This window comes from Camarhynchus parvulus, unplaced genomic scaffold (assembly GCF_901933205.1).
Source record: "Camarhynchus parvulus unplaced genomic scaffold, STF_HiC, whole genome shotgun sequence".
Classification (NCBI taxonomy): Eukaryota; Metazoa; Chordata; class Aves; order Passeriformes; family Thraupidae; genus Camarhynchus; species Camarhynchus parvulus.
This window is the reverse complement of record NW_022148897.1, coordinates 81870-91376: the sequence shown is the minus strand read 5'-3', so window position 1 is coordinate 91376 and position 9507 is coordinate 81870. Positions and strand designations below refer to the sequence as shown.

Below are 9507 nucleotides of genomic sequence, written 5' to 3'. Positions count from 1 at the left end.
GTCCCAGTCCCAGATTTTGGGATCCTGCCTCCTTTTTGGGGGTCCCAAACCCAAATTTTGGGGTCCCAGAATCCAATTTTGGGACCCCAACCCCAAATTTGGGCTCCTGGACTCAGATTTTGGGACCCCAGCTCCATTTTCAGGAGCCCAGCCCCAAATTTTGGGGTTCTGAACCCAAATTTTGCGACCCCAGCCCCAAATATTGTGACCCCAACTCCATTTTTGGCGCCCTGACCCCAAATTTTGGGGTCCCAGCCCCAAATTTTAGGGCCCCGAACCCAAATTTCGCACCTCAGCCTCATTTTTGGGGTCCCCAACTCCAGATTTTGGGGTTCCCCCCTCACATTTGGGACCCCAGCCCCAGATTTTGGGGCCCCAACTGCATTTTGGGGGTCCCAGCCTCAGATTTTGGGACCCTGACCCCAAATTTGGGGTCCCAGCCCCAGATTTTGGGAGCCCCACCCCGAATTTGGGGACCCCAACTGCATTTTTGGGACCCCAACCCCCAAATTTTGCGACCCCAACCCCAAATTTTGCGACCCCAAATTTGGGGTCCCAGCCCCATTTTTTGTGCCCTCCAACCCCAAATTTGGGCTCCCAGCCCCAGATTTTGGGAGCCTCACCCCAAATTTGGGGTCGTAACCCAAATTTTGGGGTCCCAGCCCCAAATTTTGAGACCCCAACTGCATTTTTGGGACCCCCAACCCCCAAATTTTAGGACCCCAGCCCCAAATTTTGGCGCCCTCCAACCCCAAATTTTGGGGTTCCGCCCCCCCCCGAACCCCAAATTCGGAGCTCCGCCCCCCCCAAATAAAGCCCCGCCCCCCCAAATTCGCCTCCCGAGTCTCTGTGTGCCCCTCCCCCCCCCCCCCCCCCCCCCATTTCCTGCCGCAGCTTCCTGGGGTGGGGGAGGGGCCCCGCGGATTTTGGGGCGCTCCGGGCGCCGCCGAGGCAGGTTTGGGGTTTTTTTGGGAGATTTTGGGTTTTTTGGGGGCGATTTTGGGGTTTTTTGGGCGATTTTGGGGTTTTGCGGGGGGTGGGGGAGGGGCGGGATCCCAGGAATTTTGGGGGGTGGGGGAGCCCGAAATTTCGGGGATTTGGGACAAAAAAAATTCGGGGATTCAGTGGGATCGGGACCCCAAAATTTGGAAGGTTTGAGGGTTTGGGACCCCAAATTTGAAGATTTGGGAGCCGCAAAAATTTGGGAATTGGGGAGGTTGGAACAACTGGGAACCCAAAATTTGGGGGATTTGGGAGCCGAAAATTCGGGGATTTGGGGGGGTTGGGAGCCCAAAATTTTGGGGTTTGGGTGATGGGAACCCCTGGGACCCCAAAATTTGGGATTTTGGGGGGGTTGGAACCCTTGGGACCCTGAAAATTTGAGATTGGGACCCCAAAATTTGGGGATTTGGAACCCCTGGGACCCTAAAACCCGGGGATTTGGGAGCCCAAAATTTGGGGTTTTTTGGGACTTTAGAGTGCAAAAATTGGGATTGGGATCCCGAAAATTTGGGGATTTGGAAGTTGGGACCCCAAAATTTGCGGATTTTGGGGTTTGGGAGCCCAAAAATTGTGGATTTTGGGGGGGTTGAGACCCCCGGGACCCCAAAATTTTGGGGATTTTGGGCAGTTTGGGACACCTGGAACCCCAAAATTGTGCTATTGGAACCGCTGGGACCCCAAAAATTTGGGGATTGGGGAGTTTGGGAGCCCTGGGAGCCCAGAATTCGGGCGTTTCGGGGGCTTGGGACCCCAAATTTGGGGATTTTGGGGGGCTTGGAACCCCGAAATTTGGGATTGGAACCTTTGGGAGCCCAAAAAATCGGGGATTTGGGGATGTGGGACCCCAAAAATTTGGGGATTTTGGGGTGTTGGGAGACCTTGGATGCCAAAATTTTGGGATTGGAACCCTTGGGACCCCAGAAATTGGGGATTTGGGACCCCTGGGACCCCAAAATTTTGGGGATTGGGGAGGTTGGGAGCCCTGGGACCCCAAATTTGGGGATTTGGAACCCCAAAAATCGGAACTTTGGGACCTCAAACTTTGTGGATTTGGGACCAAAAATTGTGGGATTTGGGGAGGGTTTGGAACCCCAAAATTTTGGGATCGGATCCCCCCCCACCCCGGGACCCCAAATTTTAGGACGGGCCCCTCCCCCCAACCCCCCCAAATCCGAGCCCCTCCCCCACTCCTGACCCCAAATTTCGGGATTTTTTTGGGGTTCCCTTTGGGATTTTTGGGTTTCTTTTGGGATTTTTGGGTTCCCCTCGGGAATTTTTGGGGTTTTTTTTTTGGGGTTTCCCCCGCCAGCCCCTCCATTTTGGGGTCCCAAACCCCCAAATCCCCAAATTTTTGGGATCCCAAATCCCCGATTTTTGGGGTCCCAAACCCCCCAGAATCCCTCATTTTTGGGGTCCCAAATCCCCAAATTTTTGGGGTCCCAAACCCCAAAATCCCCAAATTTTTGGGATCCCAAATCCCCGATTTTTGGGGTCCCAAACCCCCCAGAATCCCCCATTTTTGGTGTCCAAACCCCTAAATCCCCAGACTTTTGCATTCCAATCTCGAAATTTGGGGTCCCAACCCCCCCAGCCCAAAATCCCCAAATTTTTAGGGTCCCAAACCCCCAAATCCCCCATTTTGGGGTCCGAAAATCCCCAAATTTTTGGGATCCCAAACCCCCTAAAATCCCCAAATTTTTGGGATCCCAAACCCCCAAATCCCCAAATTTTTGGGATCCCAAACCCCCAAAATCCCCAAATTTTTGGGATCCCAAACCCCCGATTTTTGGGGTCCCAAACCCCCCAGAATCCCCCATTTTTGGTGTCCAAACCCCTAAATCCCCAGACTTTTGCATTCCAATCTCGAAATTTGGGGTCCCAACCCCCCAGCCCAAAATCCCCAAATTTTTAGGGTCCCAAACCCCCCAAATCCCCCATTTTGGGGTCCGAAAATCCCCAAATTTTTGGGGTCCCAAAGCCCCCAAAATCCCCGATTTTTGCGTTCCAATCTCAAAATTCGGGGTCCCAAACCCCCAAATCCCCCATTTTTGGGGTCCCAAAATCCCCAAATTTTTGGCATCCCAAGCCCCCCAAAATCCCCAAATTTTTGGCATCCCAAACCCCCCAAAATCCCCCAATTTTTGGGATCCCAAACCCCAAAATCCCCAATTTTTAGGGCCCCCAGCGGTTCCAATCCCAAATTTCAGGGTCCCGGGGCTTCCAACCGGAAATTCCCCAAATTTCCCCCAAAATTGCCCCTCCCCCCCGCAGCCCCTCCCCCCATGGAGGCGCCGCTGTGGGCGCTGCTGCTGCTGCCCCTCCCCCCCCTGCTGGCCTCGCTGTGCGCGCGCTGCCGCCGCCCCCGCCGTGAGTGGGGGAGGGGCCGGGGGAGGGGCTGGGGGGAGGGGTCCTGGATGGGGGGGGGTCCTAAAGGGGATTTGGGGGAATTTTGGGGGAATCTGGGGGGATTTGGGGGGGTTTGGGGTAATTTTGGTGGGATTTGGGGGGTTCCTAAAGGGGATTTGGGGGGGTTTGGGGGGGTTGAGGGGGGTCTGGGGGGATTTGGGGGGGTTTGGGGTAATTTTGGTGGGATTTGGGGGGGTCCTAAAGGGGATTTGGGGGTTTGAGGGGGGTCTGGGGGGATTTGGGGGGTTTGGGGGGTCTGAGGGGAATTTTGGGGGGGGTTTGATGGCATTTGGGGGGTTTGGGAGGTCCTAAAGGGGATTTGGGGGGAATTCTGGGGGGATCTGGGGGAATTTTGGGGGGTCCCAAAGGGGATTTGAGGGGGGTTAGGGGGGATTTGGGGGGTCCTAAAGGGGATTTGGGGGGGTGTCCTGGAGGGGTTTGGGGAGATTTGGGGGGATTTGGGGGAATTTTGGGGGGGGGTTGGGGGCTTTGGGGGCTCTGGGGAGAATTTTGGGGGGGTTTGGGGGGTCCTAAAGGGGATCTGGGGGAATTTTGGGGGGATTTGAGGGGGATTTGGGGGGGTTTGGGGTAATTTTGGTGGGATTTGGGGGGTTCCTAAAGGGGATTTGGGGGGATTTGAGGGGGGTCTGGGGCGATTTGGGGGGGTTTGATGGCATTTGGGGGCATTTTGGGGGGGTCCTAAAGGGGATTTGGGGGAATTTTTGGGGGGTCCTGGGGGGGTTGGGGGGATCTGGGGGGGATTTGAGGGGAATTTGGGTGGTCCTGGATAGATTTGGGGGCATTTTGGGGGGTTTGGGGGTCCTAAAGGGGATTTGGGGGAATTTTTAGGAGGCAGGGGATTTGGGGAGATGTGAGGGGTCCTGGGGGATTTTGGGGGGGGTTTGGGGGGATCCGGGTGAATTTCGTTTGATTTTGGGTGAATTTTGGGTGATTTTGGGTGAATTTGGGTGGATTTTGTTGAATTTTGGGTGAATTTTGGGTGAATTTTGTGTGGATTTCGGGTGAATTTCGATGGATTTTGGGTGAATTTTGGGCGAATTTTGGGTGAATTTTGGGTGAATTTTGTTGGATTTTGGGGTCACCCGGGGGTCCCCGTGCCCCTCCCCCCCCAGCCCCGCAGCGCCCCCTGCTGGACAACTACGACTGCAAGTGAGTGGGGGAGGGGCGGGAGGGGGCGGGGCCAGAGGGGGGCGGGGCCGGACCCGTCTGACCCTCCCCCCTCCCTTCCCCTCCCCCCCCCCAGGCCGCCCCCCGGCGCCTCTCCCCCACCCCCGTTCATCCTGCTGAAGCCGCGATGTGAGTGACCTCTGACCCCCGAGTGACCTCTGACCCCCGAGTGACCAATGAGTGACCACTGACCCCTCCCCCACCCTCCGTTTGCCCCTCCCCCATTCTGCCCCTCCCCATTTCCCATTTCGCCCCTCCCCCTTTTCATCTCTGGCCCCTCCCCCCTCCGCAGGTGCCCCTCCCCCACACACCCCGCAGCCGCCCTGGGCGGAGCCTCGGACACTGGGGTGGGTCTGGGGGCGGGGCCAAAACGGGGGAGGGGCTAACGGGGGTGGGGGAGGGGCTGGAGTGATGTGGGGGAGGGGCTAATTGGGGTGGGGGAGGGGCAAAAGGGATGGGGAGGGGTTAAATGGGGTGGGGGAGGGGCTAAAATGGGGAGGGGTTAAAGGGGAGGGGCAAAAGGGGGGTGGGGGAGGGGTGAAACAGGAGTGGGGGAGGGGCAGAAGGGGGTGGGGAGGGGCCGCTCTGAAAGGGTGGGGGAGGGCGATGGGGAGGTGCTAAAGGGGGTGGGGCTTGAATGAGGGAGGGGGAGGGGCGTTGTGAGGTGGGGGCGGGGCTCCAGTGCCCCTCCCCCACCCCTGTCCCCGCCCAGCCCCCCCCAGGCCCCCCCGAGCCGCCGCGTCTCGGCCGAGCCCGACTCCGGTGAGTGACCCCTGAGTGACCTCTGACCCCTGAGTGACCCAAATGAGTGACCTCAATGAGTGACCTCTGTGTGACCTTTGACCCCCCAGACCCCCCCGAGGACGGCGATTACACCAACGAACCTTTCGCCAGCGGCTACGTGTGAGTGACCCCTGAGTGACCCCCGAGTGACCCCTGAGTGACCCCGGAGTGACCACACCCCTCAGCCCCCTGACCTCTGACCCCTCTGACCCCTCCCCCCCCCTTCCAGGACGGTGCTGCCGGACCCGACCCCTCCCAGTGACGTCATCGATGATGTCACGGCCGACCCCGGTGACGTCATCGGGGCGGGGGAGGGGCCGGAGGAGGGGGAGGGGGAGGAGCCGTACGAGAACATCCCCGAGGGAGAGGGCGGCAACTCCCGGGGTGAGCCCTGAAACCCCCCGAATTCACCCCAAAAATCCACAAAAATCACCCCAAAAATTGTTCAAAAAATCCACAAAAATTGTCCCAAAAATCGTCCCCAAAATCCCCAAAAATCGTCTAAAAAATTGTCCCCAAAATCCCCACAAAATTGTCCCCAAAATTCTCAAAAATCATCCCCAAAATCCCCAAAAATCGCCCCAAAAATTCTTCGAAAATCTCCCCAAAATTACCCCAAAATCCCCTTGAAATTATCACCAAAACCACCCCCCAAAAACCCCAAATACACCCCAAAATTCAACCCAAAATAATCCTGAAATTACCCCAAAATCCCCTCCAAATTCCCCCAAAATCGCTCAAAAAACCTCCAAAATCACCCAAAAATTGCTCCAAAAATCACCCCAGATAACCTGGAATAACCCCCAAAATCCCCCAAACTTGTCCCAAAAATCTGCCCAAAAAATCCCTAAAATCACCCCAAAAAAATCCCCAAAAACTGATCCCAAAACAACCAAAGAATTCACCGAAAAATCTGCCCAAAAAATCCCCCAAAATCAACTCAAAAATCATCCTCAAGTGACCGCAAAAATCGCCTCAAAATAACCCCAAAAATCCCAAAATTCATCCCAAAATAACCCAAAAACTCCCCCAAAATCCCCCCAAAATAACCTAAAAAAATCACCCAAAAATCTGCCCCAAAATCCCCCAAAATCCCCCCAAAAACAATCCTCGAATGACCCTAAAAATCGCCCCAAAATCCCGAAGAGATCCCGCCAAAACCAGCCCAAAATCCCCCAAAAACGCCCCAAAAATCGCCCCGAATTCCCCCCAGATTTGCCCCAAATCCCCAAAATCCTCCAAATGCCCCAAAATGCCCCAAAATGACCCCAAATCTCTCCCGGCCCCTCCCCCAGTGCCCAGCCTGGAGTACATCAACGTGCCGGGAACCGAGGGTGAGGGGGCGGGGCTTAACGGGCTGGGGGCGGGGCTTAACGGGCTGGGGATGAATGGGGAGGGGCTTCAGTGGGAGGGGCAAAGGAAATGGGGGAGGGGCTTAATTGGGAGGGGCTTAATGAGGGGGAGTTTCACTGGGGAGGGGCCTAATGGGGTGGGGGAGGGGCTTAACGGGCTGGGGGCGGGGCTTAAAAGGGTGGGGATGAAAGGGGGAGGGGCTTAACTGGGAGGGGCTTTACTTGGATGGGGAGGGGCAAAGGAAATGGGGAGGGGCTCAACTGAAAAAGGAGGGGGAGGGGCTTAATGAGGGGGAGGGGCTTCGCTGGGGAGGGGCTTAAGGGGGTGGGGGAGGGGCATTGAGGGAGGGGGAGGGGCAAGGGAAATAAGGAGGAGGGGTTTAACAGGGTGGGGGAGGGGTGATGGGAGGGGGAGTGGCTTAAAAGGGTGGGGGAGGGGCTGAAGAGGGTGGGGGAGGGGCTTAACTGGGTGGGGGAGGGGCATTGAAAAGTGGGGAGGGGCTGGGAATGGGGTGGGGGGAAGGGCAACAGAGGGGGGGGAGGGGCTGTGGGGTGGGGGAGGGGAACCGGGGGGGGATGGGGGAGGGGCGACCCCCGAGCCTTCCCCGCCCCTCCCCCGCAGCGAGCGAGAGCGACGAAGGCGCCGACTACGAGAACCTCTGAGGTGGGGCCCGAGAAACCCCAAACCCGCCCGAAATTCCCGATTTCCCCCTTTTTCCCCCGTTTCTCACACGGATTTATTTTCTCTCTGTTTCTCTCGCAGCCCCTCCCCCACCCCCGTTATTTATTGGCTGCCGACGAATCCTGAGAAGGGCCCCGCCCACACTCCGACAAGCCCCGCCCCCTTTTCTACGAGCCCTCCCCCCACTCTCATTTGCCCCTCCCCCACCCCAATAAAGGCACTTTTGAGGTCACTTCCGGTGGGGAGGGGTTTGTTGGGGTGGGGGAGGGGCGGGGCTGAACCCCTCTGCCCCGCCCCCACTTCTAAGCGCCACCCCCGTTCTAAGCCCCACCCCCACTCCCAAGCCCCTCCCCACCTATTCCCCCAAAAATCTCCCCAAAAATTAAAAAAAAAAAATCCCTGAAAATCACCCCAAAAACCACCCGAAACAAGCCCCAAAAATCCCCAAAATCTGCCCCAAAATTACCCAAAAAATCACCAAAAAAATCCCCAAAATCTGCCCCAAAAAATCCCCCAAATCGTCGCAAAACCGCCGCAAAGCGCGGCTGCCGTAAAGCTGCCGTAAAGCGCGGCTGCCGCACAGACACTTCCGGCACACGGCTGCTGTCAATCACTTTATTGCTCTCTCTGCCGCACGGCGCATGCGCGCAGCAGCCGCCCCGCCCCTTTCACCGCCAGTCCCCAGCGGGACACGCCCCCCGTACCGCAGCCCCGCCCACTCCTGCCGCCCCGCCCCCATCCCCAGCTGCTGCCCCGCCCACCGCGGCCACGCCCCCTCCGCTTCCCGCCAGCGCGGCCGCTCCTCCCGCGCCCCCCGCCCCCTTTACCGGCCGCATGGCGGGCCCAGCCGCGCCTCTCCCCGCTTCAGAGCGGCTAAATGGCGCCCTCCGCCGCTTCCCGCAACCGCGGCCCTCCCGCCGTTCCCTCCCCCGGCCCCGTTCCCGTTCCCGCGGCTCCGCCGCCTCGCGCGCTCCCCGGCCCGCCCGCCGCCATCTTGGCTCCCTCACACCGCCCCAGCGGCGCAACCGCGCATGCGCAGGTGCCGCAACACCGCGGCAGCGATATCACTCCGCGCCTCACGCGGGCACAGCTCTGCTTTAGCCGCGCGCATGCGCAGTTTTATACCGCGGTCCCGCCGCTTTGGGCGCGGCTTTGGCGCGGCCCGGTCCCGGTTCCGAGCCGCTCCGTGCCGCTGTCCCGGCACAACCGGCATCCCCGTGCCCTGTCACGGCACCTCCGCCGCCACCGGGGCCGTACACGGCAGCACAGCAGCGGAAAACGGCGCCGTGCGTGTATCCTTCCGCGGCTCTGAGGGAGCTGGGGGAGATCCGGGCACGGCCGCATCACCGGGAGATCCCTCCGCAGCGCGGGTTACATCGCGCAGCCGATGCGTGATATCCCTCCGCGCTTCCGCCTTCCGCGCTCCCGGCGCCGGCGGGACTACTTTGTGTCACAAACCGCAATTAAACCAATTAATTAAATTCGATAATGGGATTAAACCTATTAATTAAATTCCATAATGGGATTAAATCCATTAATTAAAATCCATAATAGGATTAAACCAATTAATTAAATTCGATAATGGAATTAAATCTATTAATTAAAATCAATAACAGGATTAAACCAATTCATTGAATTCCATAATAGGATTAAACCAATTAATTAAAATCCATAATAGGATCAAATCTATTAATTAAATTCCGTAATAGGATTAAACTAATTAATTAAATTCCATAATAGAATTAAACCAATTAATTAAATTCGATAATGGGATTAAATCTACTAATTAAATTCCACAATGGGATTAAATATATTAATTAAATTCCCTAATTAATAGGATTAAACCTACTAATTAAATTCTGTAATAGGATTAAACCAATTAATTAAATTCCATAATAGGATCAAATCAATTAATTAAAATCCATCATAGGATTAAACCAATTAATTAAATTCGATAATGGGATTAAATCTACTAATTAAATTCCATAATAGGATTAAACCAATTCATTGAATTCCATAATAGGATTAAAACGATTAATTAGATTTCGCAATAGGATTAAACCTATTAATTAAAATCAATAACAGGATTAAACC

At 56.3% G+C, this 9507-nt stretch overlaps 1 long non-coding RNA gene across 1 annotated transcript; it reads left to right on the top strand.

The window, feature by feature from the left end:
* The first annotated feature begins 4441 nt into the window (after window positions 1–4441).
* Window positions 4442–7634, top strand: LOC115917153. The gene is made up of 9 exons (XR_004061677.1): window positions 4442–4578; window positions 4673–4725; window positions 4889–4943; window positions 5309–5358; window positions 5448–5499; window positions 5609–5763; window positions 6675–6713; window positions 7354–7395; window positions 7495–7634. It is a non-coding gene; the product is annotated as an uncharacterized LOC115917153 (long non-coding RNA).
* The last annotated feature ends 1873 nt before the right edge of the window (window positions 7635–9507 follow it).